This window comes from Amblyomma americanum, chromosome 2 (assembly GCF_052857255.1).
Source record: "Amblyomma americanum isolate KBUSLIRL-KWMA chromosome 2, ASM5285725v1, whole genome shotgun sequence".
Taxonomy (NCBI): Eukaryota; Metazoa; Arthropoda; class Arachnida; order Ixodida; family Ixodidae; genus Amblyomma; species Amblyomma americanum.
In genome coordinates this window covers 32,762,541-32,784,713 of record NC_135498.1, presented here as the reverse complement: position 1 = coordinate 32,784,713, position 22,173 = coordinate 32,762,541, and the positions used below count along the sequence as shown (strand labels likewise).

The 22,173-nt window shown below is 54.2% G+C and overlaps 1 protein-coding gene across 3 annotated transcripts in view; it reads right to left on the bottom strand.

Annotated features, from left to right (window-relative positions):
• LOC144120935 (uncharacterized) overlaps window positions 1-22,173 on the bottom strand; it is a 195,343-nt gene that overhangs the window by 51,931 nt on the left and 121,239 nt on the right. The window lies entirely within an intron of this gene.

Sequence of the window (22,173 nt, the reverse complement as noted above, 5' to 3'; positions counted from 1 at the left end):
GAAGACGACAGCCGCCATTCAGTACAAAGCGGGCGCAATTTCCGCCTTCGCTTTAACTTCGCTTCCAGCCCTTCTTCTGTGTGTCGCGTGTTTTATTTCTGCAGCGGCCGCGTCGCGGGACTCTTTTCACGCCTCGTCCACGGGGGGAGAGCCTTCTCATCGTCACGCCTGTAATACGAGATATTTATAAGTTCGCCGCCGACAGACGGGGGAAAAAAAAAATGGCCGAGCAGGCGGCGAGGACGCGGAGGCGGCGACGACGTCATTAGTAGCTCCAGCCGTTCCGGACCCTGGGCCGCGTTTTCTTCTTTCTGCTCCTCTTTTCTTTTTTTTCGTTCGTCTTCTCTTTCTCCTCTCTTGCATATGCGTTCGTGCGCAAAGCACGGAGGAAGCACACATGCAGCGTGCGGGCGCCAAAACGACAGAGTCGCGCCATAAAAGCGATGAGGGAGAAGATGCCCGACCGGCAGAGAGCCAACACGCCGGGTGTAAAAAACCCGGAGAGTGCGTGGCAAGAGAGACTGGAAAGAGGGGAATCGTTTAACTTTTACGTTGCCAGAGGTCGGGGGACGACGGTGATGATTGGAATCGTAAAAAATAACGAGGAAGAGCCTATTATCGAGAAGGAGGATCGATCATAAACGTGTTTCAGCAGCCCGCATCTATTCATGGACGCTGATGCGGCGGAAAGAGAAAATTGATCCAAGCAATTAAAAAAGAAAACAATTCAGTAATAACAACCGAGAAGGCTGCTCCGGAACCAAACAAAAAAAAAAGAAGAAACTAAAGACATTGCCGGGGAGACGGAACGCAAGCGATACGGGACATGAATACCGATAGACATCGGGGGGGGGGGGGGGGGAGGGGGGGGGGGGGGGGGACCTCCAAAGGCGAACTTTCTCTCCCGCGGCGAATCTCGCGGGAATTCGCGTTTCTCACGGTCGGACGGGGAAAAGCGGGCCCCCGCCAACGTAGGCGAGCCTTCCTTCCGTTCCAATGGGCGTTGGCGGAGACTAGGACCTGCAGGCGTGCCGACAACTCCCGCGATCCTACCAAGGCGATGCCCACCTCCGGCACGTTCCGGTGTCGGTCTGGGTGGGAGCTTCGAGTATCCCTATTTTTCGGCGACAAATCAGCCACGTCTCGTGTATGAAGCGGAACGCGTGTATACCAGAGTCGGGACGTGGAATCGCTCAAGAGCGGTCGGTCCTACCGCAAGAAGTGTAAATAATGGCCGACCCACAACGAAAAAAAAGACACGCTACGAACGAATAATGAACAAAGCTATATATCCACACAAACAGCTGCACACTTCACGGTTCCGCAGCGCGGTCCCATTGTAGTAGAGCTGCGGATACTGCAGCCCATAAGTCAGCTGTTGCTTTGTTCTTTCTGCGTCGCTTTTGCGGGTCCGCTGCGCCGCATACTATAACACGCTCGGCGCGCACGCTGAATGCCCGCACAAATCACCGCAGCGCAAACTGCTCATTAGAGGCCGCATTCGGCCGCGAGTAGAAGTGACACTTCCGCCCCTCCTCCCTCCATCTCAACACAGTGGAGGATGACGAACAGGAACCGGGCACGATAACACGTGGCCGTATCGCAGTGGCGTGTGTATAAGGGCGGTCGCGTCCTTATATACACACGCACACACACACAGAGAGACAGGCATACATGCAGAGGGGGGGGGGGGGGGGGAACACGGCTCGCATGAGCGACTCCCCGCGATGCCGACCTTCGGCGGCGCGTGCAGAAACACGCGCTCTTCCTGTCGCACCCAATCGAGCCAGCCGGGCGAGACGCGCACCGCTGTGTGCCCGAGTGCGCGCGCGGCGACACCGCGCATACGTAATAAGCCCCGCCGCCGGGAAGAGACGCAGCAGCGTGTGAGCACTCAGGCGGAGAGCAGGGGGGGAGGAGGAGGTGTGGCGTGTAGTAGCACGCGTTGTGCACGCCGCCCGAGCCGCGCTAAGCTCGGCACCACCGACGCTGCCGCCGCTGCATTTGCAGTGTCGCGTCACGAGCGAGAGAGCAGCCTAATGGAAAATATGCGGCGCGAAGCCTCTCCGAAGAGGGCCCAGTGGAGACTCCACGGCGAATTTTGTCCCTACTCGTATCCGAGGCACCGAGCGGAGTGGAAAAAAAAAAAACGGACATTCTTTGAGATGCGCGCTGTGGGTGCGCTGGGCGTCAAGAAATTAACGAAAACGTACCGACTCTGCTGTTTTTAGCCTACACCGCACGACTAATACGGGCCTCCAGAGATAAAACGTTGGGTCAGCTAAACATCACTCTATACACTGAACCCCCCCTCCCCCTCCCAACAAGAAAAAAAGTCAGCATGTACGTACATGCTCCGACATACATGCTCCGTCACTATAAGAACGAAAGAGTTAAAAGTCTGAACACACACTTTCCGTAGGCCTATACTTAGCTCCGAAGACCTTCTGCTTCTGCGCGTGCGTCAGCCTCCGTCGTTAACTGCATTGAGTTCGCTATCGGTGCCGACGGCGCGAAATTGAGATGCGTGCCAAGAGCGATTAAACGCCAGCCACGACACCACGTGCGGCGCCTATTTCCATTTTTAATGCACCACCACGGGCTGTTCAGATGCCAAGAAGCACGCGACTCGTAACGAGCCCGCTGCTTTATTTAATAACATTTCCGCCCCAACGTGTGGCGATGCATGCGAGAGAGACTTTATTACAAGGCCCTCTCACTAGTTTCGAATTAAAAGGACTAACCAAGGGAGCTTAGAGCGGTGACCAAATGTGCAATAGCGTACGACTACCTCAATCAGTTCTCAATTAGCAGCAGGCACGTATTCACGGGGGAGCCCGAACCCGAACCCCCACTTGACAGAAGAAATTACCTTGGGCCAAATTTATCCCGGTTGGGTCAGCCTCAAAATGACGTGAACGAGAACAGGCATATTTTGTTTCTTTACATTGCGCACAACGCCACACATTGCCGCCATATTTTTACACGCGCCCCCTTATAGCGTGAAACCACTGCGGACAATCACATGGCTGCATTGTGCGAACAAGAACTGTTATGTACACCTGTCGAATATAGTAAACGCGAACAAGAGAAATAGGTTTACGCGCAGGGCGTTAATCATTCCTGTCACCCGCCAGCACATCCGCTCCTAACAGTCCACCGCAGTTAACCACAGAGCTCGAAGGACAAAGAGTTACAACGCCGTCAGAAACGCGTTCGGCGAACATCTAGCTCAACCAGAACAGCATTCACGGACGCCACCTAAAATGCGAGAGAAAAAATGCAGGGAAAACACAGCCACCACAACAGCGACGCACCGGCTGAAAAATATGGTGCAAAGAAACAAGTCTCGGGAGAATGACGCGTGAACAACCACACGCACCCGACAGATGGCGCCAGAACCCTGCAATTACTCCTCCCCAAGAACCAACACGTTGGGCGCGCATATATAAATACATGCCACAGATCGTTCAGACGCAGCCGAAACTTTGCACATCACCCCCCCCCCCCCCCCAACCCCACACAACTCCGCATAGTTACTTCCGCAGCGGCCACCATCATCACCATCAGTTACAGCAGGGAGAAAGAAAAACCACCCAGCCGAGACGAGTTCACCTTGACGCTTCTGTTTTCCCTGCGCGGCCGTGATTACCGTTATTAAAAATAATCGACAAGCAGAGAAGCGAGCCCGATGCCGTGATTTAAGGGCACCGCGAGAGGGGAGGAGAAGGCGTTCGCCAGAAACGACCGGGCAGGCTGGAGAGGAAAGGGAATCGGCGGCAGATAGGACTCAAACCGAAATGCTTCTCCTGAGGCGCCGACACTGGGGCAACACACACACACACACACACACACACACACACACACACACACACACACACACACACACACACACACACACACACACACACACACACACACACACACACACACACACACACACACACACACACACACACACACACACACACACACACACACACACACACACACATGCACACTGACGGCGGCAAGATGCACGGTGCCCCAAAGTGGGTGCGAAAAACGGACGCATGCAGCGCACCGGCGACGCTTGCGTGCACGCGCCATTACAACAGGCTGTCATCAAAATCGTGCACGCAAGCGTGTCCCCACCGCGCCCGAGGGAGGAGGGGTCGTGGTCACCGAAGCGCAGTGGAACTTGCCTGAACCCCCCTCCCCCATACTTTGGAGCACACATTACTACGCTCTACTCTGCCTTCACTGCTGCCTTGTCCACTCTAGTGTGCGTGCGGGCCTATGCCGCCTACTTCTTTTTCGCCCGGCTGCTTCATTGGCAGTGGCCGGGGCCCGGCCATCGTAGTTCCACCCAGGGACAATGGGACCGATCGCGCGTGAAAGAGTGAGAGAAGAAAGCAGCAAGAGAAAGGAAAGAAAGCAAGTGAAAAGAATGACACCGTTAGGAGCACGGGGGGAAAAAAGCGAGAAAGAAAGACATCGGTCACTACAAAAAGCAAAGCTGCCACGGAAAAGGGGACAGTAATAAGCACCACACCCACCACCTCGCGACTAGGAGAGGGGGGCGAGGAAAGGGAAGCCATCAAAGCCGCTAACCGGCAAAAGAGAAACAAAACGTGGTGGAGAAAACGCAAAAAAAAAACTATGCGATAGTAAAGGCAGGCAGGCAGGCGGCACTAAAGACATTCAGCGGCCCAGCAGCAGCAGCAGACGACGACGACGACATGTTGGCCGCCGCCGCCGCCATTATGACCGTCTGCTTCGAAGCGAAGCGGTCGCCGCGGGGCGGCGCGCCCCTCGCGCTACAGAGACGAAAATTATTAACATTAGGCGCAGTTACTTCTTTCTTTCCCCGCGGCTCCGAGCTGGTCATATCAATAATAAGCACGTTGGAAAAAGACGGCTGCGGCAACTGCGGCGAGTGTGCGCCCGCTCCACCCAGCATGAAAAAGTAAACGAGTGCACGGACACACACAGACACGAGAGTGCACCTCGGAGCAAAAAGAAAATTGCAAACGTTCATCCTGGACGAACTGCAGCGCGGGGAGAGAGTGAGAGGGGTCAGCAGAGTGTAAGTTGTCGAGGCCGTATTTAGAGAGCGTGACCGTCGACGCCCACAACCGACACCAGGCGCCGCCACTTTCGTCCTCCCGCGCTTTTTTGTGTAGGCAGTACATACATGCGTTACTACACGCGTGCCCCGTGCTCTGGCCATTTGGGAAGAGAGGAGGAGGTTAGGTACAGGCCCATTCTTAACGGCCCATCCTCCTCTTTTTGCGTCGTGGATAACGCTAGCGGTCTGCCTCGTTTTTACTTCTTTTCCCCTTCCTCCGCACTGCTCGCACTACCCCTCGCCCACTCTCTCTTCTTTCATAACGCCCTGCCCATCGTACGCTCTCAGTCTTTCGCGTCAGCGTCCAGAGGAGAGGGAAGAGCTCTTTGTTCTGGCCGAGCTGGACCGTAATTACAGACCCGTAATTTAATGGGCGCTCTGTCATTATTTCCTCGTCGAAACGAGGCGAAGAGCAGCGGAGGGAGAAGCGCCAAAGAGAAGAAGGCGCAAGGCGGCGGTGAGCGCGCCGAAAGCGAGGGAAAAAAAGGGAGAAGGAAGGGGCCGCGAGTAATAACAGACACAGAAAAAAAGGAAACAAGAATCCAAAGAAAGGGAAGGGGAAAAAAATAAGCAAACGGCGGAGTCGGGGGTGGACCGACCGCGTTAAAAACCAGCCAAGCGTATCTGCAAAACGAGCGGCGGCGGCCAAACATCACACACGCTTCTCCGCTCAGCTCACACCCTCCTACACCAGTCAGGCGGGCGGGCAGGCAAGCAAGAAGCAAAGATCGCAGAAAATTCTCAAAGCAGTTTCGCGCCTTTGTAGCTTCGCATTCGAGCCGCGCCTGACAAAGAGAGAGAGAGACACTAAAAGAGAGGGAAGGAGAGTTGTAAACAAAGAAAAAAGCCAAGACTGAGGATAAGGGGAGAGAGGGGGGGCGGCGGCGATGAGTATCGCCGCCGTTCCGCTTATTAATCAGGGCGGACTGGCGCATCGGCCTTGCCCCGCTGCGGAGCGGGGTCGTTCTTGTCCGCCGCCTCTCGGGAAGCGGCAAAGCCCCCCTCCCCCTTGCCTTCCCGCCCCCTCCCATTATCGGTCCCACGCGCGCCCCGCGAGCGACTCTCGGCCGAGCCCAGGCACGGGCAGCCAGTAATCGCCGGGGCAACAACTACTCGCGCGAACCGGCTCTGCAGACACGCGCGCTCTCCGGCACGATGCACGGTCCGTGAGCCGGCGTCTGCGCGGCCGCATGCGGGTCACGCACTCGGGGCACCCAGCAAGGATGCCTTCACGAAGCAGAGCCGAGTCGGTCATCGTGGACCAAGCCTCACCTTCAGCGCATGCTGATGAAGAAGCAGCAGCAGGCCGACCGAAAGCGAACGCAAAGTCGAAAATACGGAACAGCTACAGACAAGCGAGAGTTCTTGTTTCATTTCTCCCTGCTCGAGCGACATCGATCCCAATCCAATACTTTTTCGCCAACGTCGCTATACTTGGACGAGCTACGGCCACCCGCTGCGCTGCGCTCTGGTTTCTCTTATCCGCTTGGGAAACAAGCTGAGACTCGCGAGCCTGTCGCGTTTGTTGATTCCACGGTCGACCAGCGGCCTTCGCAAATTCACTTGCAGAGTTACCGGCTACACGCGTTTCGGTTCTTTTTTGCACTGCACAAATCACCCTGCTCCACTTCACCGAAGTAAAATCGGGAGTAATACTCGGTAAAGCGAGCAAAAAGAAAAAAAAAGTTTGTGAAACCTGATTCCTTCTTTTCAGAGACTACGCATTCATGATATTACGACGGAAGCAGTGCTAGCTAGCCGGCTCCGGCGAGAGATGCCGCCATCTATTTCACGTCACACACAGATAAAGTAAAAAAATAAAGCCAGATTGCTAGGGAAAACACGCTCCGGGGACAATCCACCACCAATAAAGACGCCCAAGAAAGAAAGCAAGCACCTGAACAGAACAGGCGCATCCACGGGCAATAATACTACAGGCACCGGAGCCGTACCACGCAGGAAATGGAACGACTGCATCGCTGAGTCGACTCAACGCTCGACTAGTCGGGCAAAGTGCACGCCGGGGAGGAGGCCGGAGTGGGGGGCGGATTATGCAATTCCCGCCGCACAGAGAAGGCCGCCGCGCCAAGCGACGCGGAGCGAAACCTAACGAGCTGTGCCGCTATCGCGTCACGCATTAACGCTACCGTGCGTGCATGTGCATAAGCCGCCAGAGCGAGGCCGCCGCCGCTGGGGCAAAAAAGCGTACGAAATTGCTTCGTTTCCAGCGCGAATGGTGCGCGCGACACGCGTTATTGAGTTACCTAAACGCGCATTCCTCACCGCGGAGCAGAACCGCCCCCTTCAGAATCGATACCGGCACAGAGAGAGAGAGAGAGAGAGAGAGATAATGCGCCAGTGTAGCGGGCAAAAGTTAAGCCAAGTACGCGGAACGAAACTCCCATCAAAATAATCCTCGTTCCAAAGGCAGCTGACTGCGTACGTACACATACATATACGCAACGCGGCGCATTACACGCGATATTTCTCCGGGCCGTTTTTCGTAGGACGGTGAAATAACGCTGCTGCACTCTTTCCAAACTAGAGCGCTTGCTGAAGCGAGATTGCGTAATAGCAGAGTTGGTACTTGGAACGAGAAGAAACAGGCTGTTCTTTCTTTCGATATTGCTGCCCCTCCCCCACCCCCACCCCCTTTTTTTGCTCTCTTTTAACGTCACGGTCGGAGCATTGTGCGCTCCCTCTGCAAAAGAGGCCCGGGAACAACCTTTACCGACGCGCATTCTACACCAGTGCGTTCCCTTGATCGATAGAGAAACGACTCCGGCAGTTCGACCCTCAGGGCAGAGACACTATGCTGTGCGCCCGAAATGGTCGGTTTTAAACCCCTCCGCTGATGCTTCTGTACGGACCCCGTCCGCTGTCCGCACTCTGTTCACAGTCGCGCACACGTACTTGCACGCATCCATTAATATACTGTGCAACACGCATAAGTTGCGAAGATTTATCGTCTCATAATGTATACAGCGTCGGCACTAGGGAACTTCACTCCGCTCTGCGCGACATTGAATACACGATTCCAAACTATGCGTGCATTCTCTAAACAACGCTGGAAGTGTTTTGAACAGTTCAGTAAGCTTCAAAATGAGTTCTCCACACTCATAAACCACATTAATGACATTCGAATATTTCTGCACGAACTGTTGCGCTATGAACACTACAGCGCCATTGTCGTCAACATTCCGATCACTTGCATGTGTCGCCTGCCAGCGGGGAAAAGGGTGCTTTATCAATGACTGCACAAGCCTCCGTTGCACCGGCCGCAAAAGCTCCTTCACCTCTTTGCAACCCAGTCCCAAGCCGCTGCAGGCAGGAATTGACGAGAGGGAAAACGTCTGCCCTCCGGCTCTCCCTGTTTCAATCTCTCTCTCTCTCTCCCGCGGCCCCGTGTTTCCACCGGCGCGCTTCCCAAACATGCGCGGGAAACGATGGATCTCAGCGGCACCGGCTTATCGAACGGCCCCCAGAGAAACACACGCCGCGTCATTTGACCGCGCAAAACAGCCCGCGATAAGTGGCGCCGCCGCGATGGCTGACCGATGACCCAGAAAATAAGGGGGGCGACCCGCGCATCAACGCAAGCACCGCCAAGGGGAAACGACGAGAAGTGACGCAACACACTATGCGACCCAGCGGGGTAGAAAGAAACAAGCGAAAGGCGGTAAACCGGAGAGAGATACCTCCGCGCGATACGCGCGTATTTTCTCTCCGACACCCGAGAGCGTTTAGGCGTAATCGGTCCGCCAAGCGTATCACCACAGCGGGGCATGCAGATAGGCGTACAAAGTAGCGAGCGGCCCCGAGAGCGAGTCAAACTTAACGCGGTTAGTGCGAAATTGCGCAATGCCCGACACGCGGTGCCAACACACGCTTGGCACGCGCCGTCGTTAGCGCATTTTGCAAAACGCAAAAAATGGATGAAGAGAAACCCGCGCGCACCACAGCTGCACTGCAGTGTTGCAAGTGGATCGCAGTGAGACGCCCTTTGAAAGGGCGATATCACTGCGTGCTTTTTATTCTCTTCCTACGGATGTCCGATGAAAATCGCGTCGCTCGTTTGCGGGTATACGAAGAGGAGGTTTGCGTCGTTTGAGAAGCAAGAAGCCGCGACAAGGGTTTCGTGCTTCACCACGCCCGTCAGACATCTAACACAAAATTTCCAGTGGCAAACAACTATACGAGGCGGACAGGCGTAAGAACCGGCGTCGTTCCTCAAGCAACACCGTTTCCACCTTTGAACTTCAACAACAAAGCAATCGACAAATGCGTCGACGTTGTTCTCTTTGAAGGCACACTATCCTTCAACTTACAAAGCCCGGAGAAAGGAATGGCTGCTTTGTCATTTAAGGAGGCAACGTTTCCTCGAAAGTCGTAACGGTGCGTGTGTGTCGCTTTCTGCTGGCAGGCGTACACTGCGCGCTAGGTTGACGAGCAACATGCCGGCCGTACAGTCTTTCGTGCTTTATGGAAGAGAAACAGGCCTTAATACAAAAACATACAAGGGCACATAAACAGAACCCCACTCCTCGAAGAGACTGCTAAACACGAAACTCTTCAGCACTGCCGGCTCGAAATGCTTGGTCAAACGCGCTCCGACCACGCCTCACGGGCTGAAAGCGATACTCAGTGGTAGTAGCAGTATACCTGCCTCCACGCGGAAAAGGGGACGTTCCCCAAAGAAAACGCGGTATCGGGCAACACAAACATCAAAGCGAACGACTTCTCGGCGACCTAGGCATCCAGGAGAACTTCCCCTTGTGCGAACAGGGCCACTGGAAAGAAATGGACCATCAATATGAAGAGAACAAAAAAAAAACGGAAGCCGGAAGGCCACCCACCGCTAAGAGCTAAACTGCACTCCTGCATACAACGGGAAGGAGGCCACCGTTTGCAGAACTTCCCCGCTGAAGTCGCAATGACGCACTCACAGCTTTCATTCAAAGAGCACTGCCGCGCATGCAAGAAGCGAAAATACCGGCGCCTGCCGCTCCCGTGAGGGGGACCATCATGCCTGCTCGCACAACAGGGAAAGGGGCGGGCCACGCGGCCAGGGCCGATATATCGACTGAATCATTACTTCTCCAACACTCACTGCCACACCCCCTCCCCGAAGGATGAGAAAGGGAGGAACAGGGGAGGGTGTAAGAGAACGAAACGGGGCGCCGCTTCCGATGTGGTCGCCCCCACTCTCTCCCCACCGGAGAGTAGAGGGAACACACGACCCCACGAAGAAAAATCGCTTCCTCGCGGAAATGGGCGGAAGACCATCATCAGCGCGTCCTTGCCATCCGCTTCCGCCGGCCGGTCGTGGTTCATTAGTGACGTCACGAAACGGGCCGATCTGATTTTTCGCGGTCGTTCGGAGAATGCGAGCGCTGCCCCCGTTCTCCCCCACTTCCTTTTCGAGGGGCGTCTGCGGTGGAAGTTCCCCTCTTGCCTCCCCACAGCCCGCTCCCCCGTATTCCCTTCCGTAAAGGCGCTGCCGACCCCCTGGGCTTCCTCAATCGCTTCCCTCTCATTTCGCTTTCACCCCAGCGTCCATCTTTTCCCCGCTTATTTTTTTATCCCCGAAGGAGAATGAAAAAAAAAAGCGAAACTGGAAAAGTGTTTCCGCTCGGCTCATTTGCGTTTCCAAGCGGCTTTCGCGTCATTGACTTTTTCTCCCCCGCTATTCAAGCTGAACGCCTTTCAACGGGAAAAGGACTCGGGGGAAAGAATAGAAAAAAAAAGAAAGCTAAATGGCGAGGGCGCGAAAATAGCAGCAGCGGCAGCGGCCCGAGCTCGAAATGAATTCACGCACTTTCTCGCGAGATGAGCAGCGGAGAGAACAGTGGAGAGGCGTGGTATTTGGAATCCCCGGCGGAAATTCGCTTCCGGAAAAGTGTGCGAAAACGGTAATGAGTCGCGGCGTGAGAGCCTCCGGAAGTACTACGCAACCGCGTAAATCTCCACGGAGAAAAGTGTCGCGTAAACACTCGGCACACCTTTAGGTCACCAGTGATGTGTGCAAGGGCAAAAAAAGAAAAAAAAGAAGTCACATCTGCTACACAGGCAAGATAAAGCGAATGTCGAGAAATTCAATTAAGAAGCACACCGGCCGCGACGACCACAGTGCCGCAGACACGGCGCCACGCACGAGTGAAAAGATAAAAGCAGCCGCCAATCAAAAGAAACGATGACTCACAACAAGCAGTTCCTGGGCCGTGGGTCTGACAAACACGGAGGGTGACATACGAGTACGGCTTTAGCACGAAAGGAGATGACCGGGCACGGAGTAATAATGGAGCCAGCCAGCAGAGGAGGGATGCCGCTCGCGTCGACGTGACAGGCGTCCAGTACAACAAGACTCAAGAGCAGACACACTCTCGGATTACTCCCGCGGCGTTGTTGGCCGGCGCGCCGCTGGCACGGCTCCCGAAACGCCGAGCACTCAAGACGACGCTTTGTATCGCGCCACTGTCCAGCAGTATCGACGAGGCACAATGGCCGCGTAGTCTCCGCTCGACAGCCGTCCTCTGTCGTCGAGGGCCGTCGGCCAGACACGGAGGAGGGGGGTTAGGCGGGGCGCGAAAAAATCCCCCGACGTGATAGTACAAGTAGTCTAGGGGGTGCAGGTACAGCACAGAGTTGAGGCCCGACCGCGAGATGCAAACGCCGGACGGTCCCTGGCCCGGAGCCCCCAAAAGGCGTCGAGGGCCCACTCGGGCAGTCCTCCATTCGGTGAACCAGCGGCGCGCACTCCAGGCTCCCCTCTCGGGATCTCGACACTCTTCTTGTTTCAAGAGGAACCGGGAGAGAGCGGACGCTCTCCCGAGCCGGACAGAGATGAAGCCGGAAGCCCTCGCTGTGGCGGTGCAACCCCTCGCACATTCTCTTTCGCGACTGGTGGGCGGAGTGGACTCCCGGGAGTGTTGTCTACCCGAATAGAGAAGCTGCAGGGGGGATTCGTGATTCGACCCGCTCCAAACAAAGGGAGCGTACCGAGGAGGGAGGCGGCCAGTGGGAAAGGGAAACCATTCAGCGAAGAGGAACGGTGCAACACCCTCGAGACAAAGCACTTCCACAGTCAGTTGACAAGGGCGTTGTTGCTCTCAAGCAGCGGCTGTCGCTTCGAAACTCTTGGCGAGGTACTTATTCGGAGTGACGTGAATAGAGGTTCCCCTATCTACTCCAACGAGCGGCTCTTGTCCCAGCCTCGAGTATACTCGTCGCGTCAGTCGCTGCGTTATCTGCGCCCGCTTGTACCTGTGCACCGAGCACGCGCACTGAAGTTGTACACACACGAGACAGGTGGCTATGAGAGCACACAGAGACGAAAGACTGGCCGGGAAGTGGGGGTTGCGGACGCCCTTACGCAGTTTTCAATATTCCAACGACGAGCTCGACCCAATCCCTTCCGCCTCATAACCGTTCGCATACAGAATGAACCGGACGAGTACCGGGTACTTCAAACCTATACCGCGCGGTACACACTGAGGGCACCTATCCTTACGCACGGCTCAATGCGCGCACAGATCAGAAGCCGCATTCCATTCCAACGCTGCTGCGGCGAAGATATACGTAACACGACGTCACGCTCCAGCGGCGCAGACACACACTTGAGCACGAAAGAAGAGCCGAGCGGCAGCGACCGCCACTTCCAGACTGAATTTCGCGTCGGCGTAATGGGCCGAGCCACTCAGGGGCGCGCCCCTACACGCACCCTCGAGTTCATCGCTTCAAGAAGACGCGTGGCACTCAGCCGACACTTGCAACACACGCGCCCAACGAACTGGTACCGTGCCAGCGAGCGACGCTCGTGGGTGGAGCGTTGTTCCTTCGGCGACGAGAAATTCGGTCGCCCTCTCTCACACCCGTCCTGCTTGCCCACTGTCCCGTGTCGTCGACGCCGGCTGACGAGGAGGGAGGACCACTCGTCACGAGCCTTCGAAGGTCGGCGCGCCTCTCACGTCAACAAGGGTTCGCCGCACCCGCGGCGCACAGCAGCAGAGGCGCCGATCGTCGCTGTCACGCCGTGACGGAGTGCGCGCCGACGGCTGCGACTGGCAGCCTGTCGCAACGCGTCCCGCGAGGCGATAACAAAGAAATGCGCAACGAGAGACGCACCCAGGCGTCTACACTCGATTGTGTATGCACAGCGCGATACGTCAGGCGGGACAGGTGCGCCTAAAGTGTTACAATACGAATATGCAAGCTCCACTGAATACAATCAAGGCGGAAAGCTGGGCTAGTTGGTGTTTCATCATGAATTAAAAGACTAGCGCATATAACAGAGACACAGACAAAGAAGTAGACAGGACGAGCGCTAAACATCAACTGAGTTGTTTACTGAACATAGAGGAACATATAAGCAATTCGGTGGTGCATGCGCACACTGGGTTAACAATACATAGACAATCTAATCAAGGTGTGCCAAACTGTTCTTTAGGTACATTTTTTCTTTTTTGGTCAAGGTAAGTGAACTAGTGCTTACACAGTTATCACCTTCTTTGTCAATGTGATAGGCCTCACAAATCTCGCGACCTAACTTTGTGCCTCCCCTACCAAGCACACACGTGGCACCAAACGCCGGCACGCACCCGCACCGCTTACAATGATTGGCCAAATGAGCAACTCGTGTGAGCAACTCAAAAGATGTAATTGAATTTTTGGGTGAGCAAGGTGGTGCTTCAGGAGCTAATTTCGCCTTTTCAGTAGATATTGAGGAGCTCTTTTATTCCATTCCCCAAATAGGGTTACTAGACGCAGTAAAAGAGCGAATTGAAAGCTGGGGGGCTGTTAAGTTCCAAAATAGCAGCGGGGTTTCTGTGAATGACTTTGTAGCGTTAGTTAAGTGTTACCTCTCATCCCCCTTTATTTGTTTTAACGACAAGTTGTTCGTGCAGAAAGACGGTATTTGCATAGGCTCATGCATAGCTCCAATACTTAGCGAAATATTTTTAGGTCAATTTGACAAACGCGTTGCAGCGTGCATGAAAAGGGAAAAAGGTGTAGTGAGGTGTTTTAGATATGTGGATGATTTTATTGTGTTTGTGAATGTTGAGAACGAGAGTGACAAACCACAGGTTGTAAAAAGTGTTTTAGATATCTTCGGTGAATGTTCTGTCAAGCTGAGATTCACGCATGAAGTTCCGAACAACGGGTGTCTCCAATTCCTCGAGATTTGTTTGTTCTTTGGCACGGGGCACATCTGCTGGTCGTACCAGCCACGCACAAAAAAGGAAATTTTAGCGTACAATTCGGCTCATTCGAAATTGGTAAAACGGGGCATTGCAAAAAATTGCCTGCGTGGTGCTCTAGAGAGTCTTGCCAGCATAAAATTGAGATCAGTTTGCAGACGCAAGTGCACCGGTTGCAGAACGCCGGTTTTCCTATGGATACCGTGACGGCTGTAGCCCAGTGCCTCCTGAAAGAAATCAGGGCAGGTGGCCGCCCTGGCGTGGCAGCGGAAACTAGCTGCAGGAGGCTGAGGCGTACCGCTATACCGTACGTGCACCAGCTATCGCACCGGCTGAAGAAAGTTGGAGAGAGGTGCGGTGTGGACGTGATGTTCACTGCCCCCGAAAAGCTGGTGCGCATGTGCAAAGCGGTCAACGAAGAAAGGAAACCGGTCTGCACCACAAAACACGTATGCAAGTTTGTGCCTTGCACTACTGGCATCGTATACCGCATACCCCTCTCCTGCGGTAGATGCTACGTGGGGCAGTCTGGACGGTGCCTGAACGAGCGGCTACGAGAGCACAGCACGCTGGTAGATTCATTGGCGGGGGGCGGTCATTTGGCCAATCATTGTAAGCGGTGCGGGTGCGTGCCGGCGTTTGGTGCCACGTGTGTGCTTGGTAGGGGAGGCACAAAGTTAGGTCGCGAGATTTGTGAGGCCTATCACATTGACAGAGAAGGTGATAACTGTGTAAGCACTAGTTCACTTACCTTGACCAAAAAAGAAAAAATGTACCTAAAGAACAGTTTGCCACACCTTGATTAGATTGTCTATGTATTGTTAACCCAGTGTGCGCATGCACCACCGAATTGCTTATATGTTCCTCTATGTTCAGTAAACAACTCAGTTGATGTTTAGCGCTCGTCCTGTCTACTTCTTTGTCTGTGTCTCTGTTATATGCGCTAGTCTTTTAATCCACTGAATACAGTGTCTCGCTTCATCTCGCGGCCGCTTACTCGTTCAAGCCTCGGCTACACAGGCGACTCCGATAGTTTCCTCCGCGATGCTCCGATCGCTTCCTAGTAGATTCGGTGTTCTGCTGACCGCGTGGCTCGCATTACACTACTACTACTCCCCTCTCACACGGATTCATTAAAAACGCCGCCCAGCCACGCCACCTAGGAGGATTCTAGGTAAAGTACCGAGTCGCATCTAAAAGCACACAGCCGGCTACTCAGGGGCGTAATGTCCCACGTGCACGCGCGTTAAGAAAGAAAAAAGGTGCAGTCACCATTTCGCTCGGCTCACGTTGGCGCATTTCGCGCGAGAGTAACCGCGTGACACACTCATCAGCGACTCTCAAGCCGACTTCTCTTTTCCGCACCCCATTTCACGCCAATGAACACCGTGACGGCTTGCACGAAGGACGGATGAAAGAAAACGAAGCACAAAGGAAAGCACGGCGGCGGACGCGCTCAACTTCCGCGCACAGCTGCCGCGAAAAAAAAAAAAACGGGCGGACAGCAAGAAAAATTCGCCCAGCAGCAGATTTACAATGTGCAAAGCGAGCGCGGCCTTCCCGCCGGCAGGCGCACGCATGGAAGCGCGTCGTGCCCGCTCGCAGACACGGAGATCACGACGAGCCGCCTCGATCACGAAGCGCACGCACGCAGGCATACGCGCACTCACGCTCCGCGCAACCGCCGCCAGCCATTTCGGCGCCTCGCTTTTATTATTCGCCCCTTCTTGTTCGGCTCAAATAACAAGAAAAGGAAATTTACGGCGCTCTGCGCGGCTCACTTCTTTTCAATTCAACGCCGCCGTCGCAGCAGCGGCGGCGCAAGAGTGTGAACGAGCCGCCGTAAAAGAGAGCGCGCGCGTGAAAGGCTTCTCGAGGGAATGAGGACGAGGTGGAGGGAGACAGACAGCCCTCTCCCTCCCCCCCCACCCCGCCATAAAGAGCTCCCCCAATAACTCACTCTGGGCCCCAGAAAGACCGTCGTCACTGCGAGGCCGCGCGCTTCTCTGACGAGAGCTCCGCGAAGTCGGACGGCAATAAAGTATTTCGAGCATACGGAGTCTCGAAAACACGACGGAATACCGCCGCAGCGCCGCGCGCGTTTATACAACACACACGCAACGCGCGGCGGCGATGAGAAAAAGCTCGCTCGGCCAACGAACGGTTCTCGTGGCTCGTTTAAACGCCCGGATGAAGAAAGCGGACTCTCCCGCAGAGAAAGGAAGCCGCGAAGCGCTGAGTTACGACCGGCCTCCAGTGTCCTCCTCCTCCTCCGTTCCCCCCCCCCCCCCATTTCTTGGCACCCCGCTGCGAAGACAGGATACACGGAGCTTTCTTGAAAGGCTGTCGCACAAGAGAGCGCGGCTATTAAAGCGACACTTTTCACAAGCCAATTGGCGACGATGTCGTAACATAGGCCGCCCCCCCAGCTATACCGTCGGGTAAAACGCAGAGGCTGTAGGGAGGGAGCGGGTAGCGAGCGAGGTTTCTACGCGGGCCGATGGATAGGTGATGGATGCGAACGTGAAGAGAAACGCAGGCACCCGGCTAGATAAAAACGACAGCGTGTATATACGTCATAAATAATAATTGGAAAACGAAAGGATATCGCAAGAAGGCAACGGTCTAAGCGAAGTCGTATCTGACGAAATGATCACGAGCTACGCTGAGTCTCCACCGGCCGGAGCGAGCAGGCGACGGCCACCGCGGAAGGCTAACGTTTGCACGCAAGACACGCGTATAAAGTACGCCAAGCACGTACGCTCCCCCATGTCTCAAGCGACATCATTACCATGTAGATGACATACGGCGGGGAAAAAATAATTTGGGCGAACCGAGCCGCTATCCCAGTAGCGCCACGAAAAGCTAAAACACACACACAAAAAAAGATACCCAAGTCGAGGGCCGAGCGCCAAATCGAGAAAGAAAAAGAATGGGCTTAGCAGTCGCGTACGCGGTATAAATAACATCGTAAACAGTCGATAAAAGAAGGGGAACCTATCGACGGTAAACTAGGCCGTACACGCTCCACCCCCGGCTGCAGTCGCGCAGTTCGCGATAAGGGAGACCATCACGAAAAGCACGCCTTATTTATGTCGCGGTTATCGCCGCCGTAATAGTTTATCTCCAAGGCAGTAGTCCCCCGTACAAGAACAGAAAAAGAAAGCGCGCCGAGAAAGAGTAAGGAGAGCGCGCAAAACGAGAGAGGAGGAATGGCTACACGGTGTACGGTATGGAGCCGAGGAAAAAAGAGAGAGAGAGAGAGAAAGCACAACTCGAGGTCTCCCACACGCAAGAAGCGATAAAGCCAAGTTTAATAAACGGAAACGAGCAGCCAACAGCTTCTAATAAAGTAATGGGCCCCGGCGTGTTTCCGCTCTTCCCGCGCGGGGTACACCCCCTCTCTCTACACCCGCAGCGGGTGCACCGCACAGTCTCGCACACACAAACACACACACCGAGAGAGAGAGAGACATGCGGCCGAAGCAAACGAGGCCGTTTTTACGTTTACGAGTGCCGCCAATCGTAAAAACAGCAAACGGCCCGCCCGGAGAGGCAATACAGGGACTTTATGCCCCCGCTGTGTTGGCGGCAACGAGAAGTGTAAAAAAGGAAAAAACAACTGAGCAAGAGAGGGGGGGGGGGAGGGGACTAAAACGCGCGCTCCTAACTATCCCCCCCCCCCCCCCTTCCACGTGGATCATAAAACGCGAAGTAGCGTTCCTTTCGGTACCGCTCTCAGTATACGCGCCCGAGTCGCGCCGCCCGCACACTTGCATTGGACACGCGCGGCGACAGCCAAGTCGTTCATTTTCCCGAGCGCCGCCGCGGCGCCAAGCTGTCCCCGCCGAGCATGCGCAGAATATAAACACGTCCAGATGAGGCTGCGGCGAAACGAACGCGTTTATGCGTTCCCTCGAACGCGTTTATGCGTTCCCTCGCTCGTCCTCCTTTTCTCTTCTTCTTTCCATCATTTAGAAGTTAACTTTCTCTCGATCCTCCGCGAGCGGAGGAGAAAAAAAAACAGCGAATAAACGTTTTCTATAACAGCAGGCTTCGCGCGCGATGCCAAAGCACCGACCGAGACGAGGGCGCAGCCGGCGCGCGCGCGGCCGTAAAAACGTTGGTAATAAACCGCGTCAGCCCGGCCGCATATGAAACGCCGAAAGGGAGTCGCGTTAATGCGCTCTGTTCAGAGTGTCTCGCGCACTAAACGACGGTTAGCGCTGACTGCGAGCGCTAAGTATAGCCCGCGCTTGATATACGCTCGAGACATTCTCACCGTAGCGTATATCTGGTTATATATCGGCCTAGGAAGCTTTCACACCACGTGTACCTAGACATCAATGGTTTTGGACACAATGACGCAGAGGAGTGGGTGCGCTAGTTTCGAGCACGACTGAGGTAAGATTACGCGGCATAACACGCGTACACAGCATACGGAAATTCGTGCTAACCAGTCTGCCACACGCGTTGATATTCCTACAAGTTTTAAGGCGAAAGCCTGTAATGCTCATGCTCGCGGCCACGATCGTGTCCGTCCGTCCGTGACTTTTCGTTTAGTGGGAACTACTAAAGATAGGAGAAAAAGAACGGTAGCATTAGATAGAGGATGAAAAAATGAACCAAGAAGCCAAGTTTGATGACTGTAGAGCAATTAGTTATAGTAAAAAATGCGTCGAAAAACGGCGTGACGTCACATCCACTGGAAGTCGTCACAGCACAGTAAAAAAAAAACAGAATGGATGGGGAAAACGCCAGATTTAGTAATTATTAAGTGATAGCAGTTAGTAATTGATCAGTAATTAAACAATGATACCTCACAGAGGCAGGAACAGTAGCAGGTAAAGTAGCGCGGAAAGGCTTTCGCCTCACGCAGTTTAGATCGTTATGGTTGCTCACCAATTTTTAGTAGCCACCCTCAGTTTTTTTTTTCTCGTAGGCCTCTCTTCTTCTCGAAAGAAAACACCAAAACGACAAGTGCATGATTGGTTTGGTTTATGGGGGTTTAACGTCCCAAAGCGACTCAGGCCATGAGGGACGCCGTAGTGAAGGGCTCTGCAAATTTCGACCACCTGGGGTTCTTCAACGTGTACTGACATCGCACAGCACACGGGCCTCTAGAATTTCGCCTCCATCGAAATTCGACCGCCGCGGCCGGGATCTACAAGTGCATGAAAAAGACCTCAGCGTGAAACTCCTAGCGCCCAGGATTTGGGACCGTGTACTTACTGTAACACTGAACAATTATCGCCCACACCCACACGATTCCTGACGTGCGGCTCCTCATGCAGATTACGGCGAAGCCTGCGAAGCACAATTCGCCGCGCAATTAACGTAATTCTCTTCAAACCACGCGAGCGCGAAGCAAAGCTTACGGACTACTCTAAACGCACAATCATGGAACCGAACGTTTTCTGCAACGCCGCCAGGAAACTGCGATAAGAAAACAAAAGCGCCCATTATTTCCTACTTTTTTTTGCAAGCCACCAATGCCAAGCGCTATCTACGATCGCCATCATGTAATACAAAAGGAAATCCAGATTACTGCTCAGATATATAATCGTCGAGGACCCCCCCCCCCCTTCTTTTAAGCCCAGGTGCGAGATGCCGCCGATGAGAGCTCAGAGATAGAAACTATCAAATTGCTCATCTTTGAGAAACACGCTACACTGCGCATTGCTTCCATAGTAATACCGCAACTCAGGCCGATATAACGAAGTTACTGCGGAGGCGAGTGCCGCGGCTATCGTAAACCGTAATCGGCACAGCGGCCATTAGCAGTACAGGCCATATTTTACCGCCCCTGTCGCCTTCGTTCCTGCATATACACGTTCGTCCTGGTTTGCGGTAAAATACACCCAGCAGCGAATAAGGATTTTGCCGGCAGCGAGTTCTTACTCAGCTCATTATGTCTTATGAAAAAAAAAATATGCACAGCGACACCAATTGCCCAACGGACCATTTCGGCCATGCAAACGATAAGACGAAGTGCATACTCTCTCTCTCTCTGTGTGTCTCTCTCTCTCTCTCTCTCTCTCTCTGTGTGTGTGTGTGTGTGTGTGTGTGTGTGTGTGTGTGTGTGTGTGTGTGTGTGTGTGTGTGTGTGTGTGTGTGTGTGTGTGTGTGTGTGTGTGTGTGTGTGTGTGTGTGTGTGTGTGTGTGTGTGTGTGTGTGTGTGTGTGTGTGTGTGTGTGTGTGTGTGTGTGTGTGTGTGTGTGTGTGTGTGTGTGTGTGTGTGTGTGTGTGTGTGTGTGTGTGTGTGTGTGTGTGTGTGTGTGTGTGTGTGTGTGTGTGTGTGTGTGTGTGTGTGTGTGTGTGTGTGTGTGTGTGTGTGTGTGTGTGTGTGTGTGTGTGTGTGTGTGTGTGTGTGTGTGTGTGTGTGTGTGTGTGTGTGTGTGTGTGTGTGTGTGTGTGTGTGTGTGTGTGTGTGTGTGTGTGTGTGTGTGTGTGTGTGTGTGTGTGTGTGTGTGTGTGTGTGTGTGTGTGTGTGTGTGTGTGTGTGTGTGTGTGTGTGTGTGTGTGTGTGTGTGTGTGAGAGAGAGAGAGAGAGAGAGAGAGAGACGATGCGACAAAGTCGATAACGTGCCTCACCATAACGGCGATTCCTTCTGGGATCAATACTCCCCGGTACTCAAGGAAATCAATAATACACTTAGGAAATATGAGAGCAAGCGAGCACCCCTCCTTGTATGCACAGAGGGGCCGCCCAATCTGTCTGCAAAGGATGCGCGATGCGATCAAAAAGGCGAGACAAATGAACTGCGTTGACATCGATTCTATACACAGCGACCACCTTTTATAGTAGGAAAAGTAGCAAAGACGCGACCTGATATGCATAACGAGGTCGCCCAGAGGAGACTGAACACACACACACACACACACACACACACACACACACACACACACACACACACACACACACACACACACACACACACACACACACACACACACACACACACACACACACACACACACACACACACACACACACACACAAACCACGGCGTCTATAGACAGCGATGACGCGAATCAATCCGTGTACCCGGTCGCCCTCGAGACAATCGCTGCAGAAAGAAACTGAGAGGCGCATATAGGCCTATGGCAGATATAATAACACACACCCTTGGGAGGAAAAGCTGAGACAGCAATCTCGGGGTGCGACCGACCGAGAGGGTGTGCTACCGCTGGCTGTTGAGAGGCGGACAGTGTTCTGTTCGCGCACGCCATATGGCGAGCAGAGGAGCAGCGTATATAATTGCCCAGCCAGAGGAGACGGCGCGAAATGGAGCATGACGCGGGCGGTGGCCGTTCACACGATGCACGCGCGTTTATAACAACAGCAACGCGCGAGGAGGCGGGTCAGCCAGCCGAGACGACGGGAGCTCGAGCAGGCTTCCCTTCCCGGCTGCTGATGCCGGGGCATGCGACGACGAGCTAAGCCTCGCGTCGTTCCTCGATGTGCCGCCACTTAACGCCGCCGCGAGCTCGCATTTCCGTTCTTAGCCAAAGTGACGGGAACAAATTGGCCCCAATTAGGCGCAGCAGCACCGTCTAGGGTATACGAGTGAGACAAGCGGGGGGGAAAACGCGCAAAGGAAAGAACAACAACGAGGAAGCATCGGTTCGGCTTCACGGGATGCCGTGGAGCATTTCCGGCTCGGAGAAAACAACGTCCTTAAATTCCGGCACGCTATACGGCGCCGACGGGAGGAAAGCGTCCAGACATACTTTGTAGGTCATTGCTCACTACTACTACTACTACTACTACTACTACTACTACTACTACTACCGAATGAATCGTGCAGGACTGCCCCGTGATAACTACACAAGTTTTTTTTCTGTTTTTTTTAATGCCTCGAA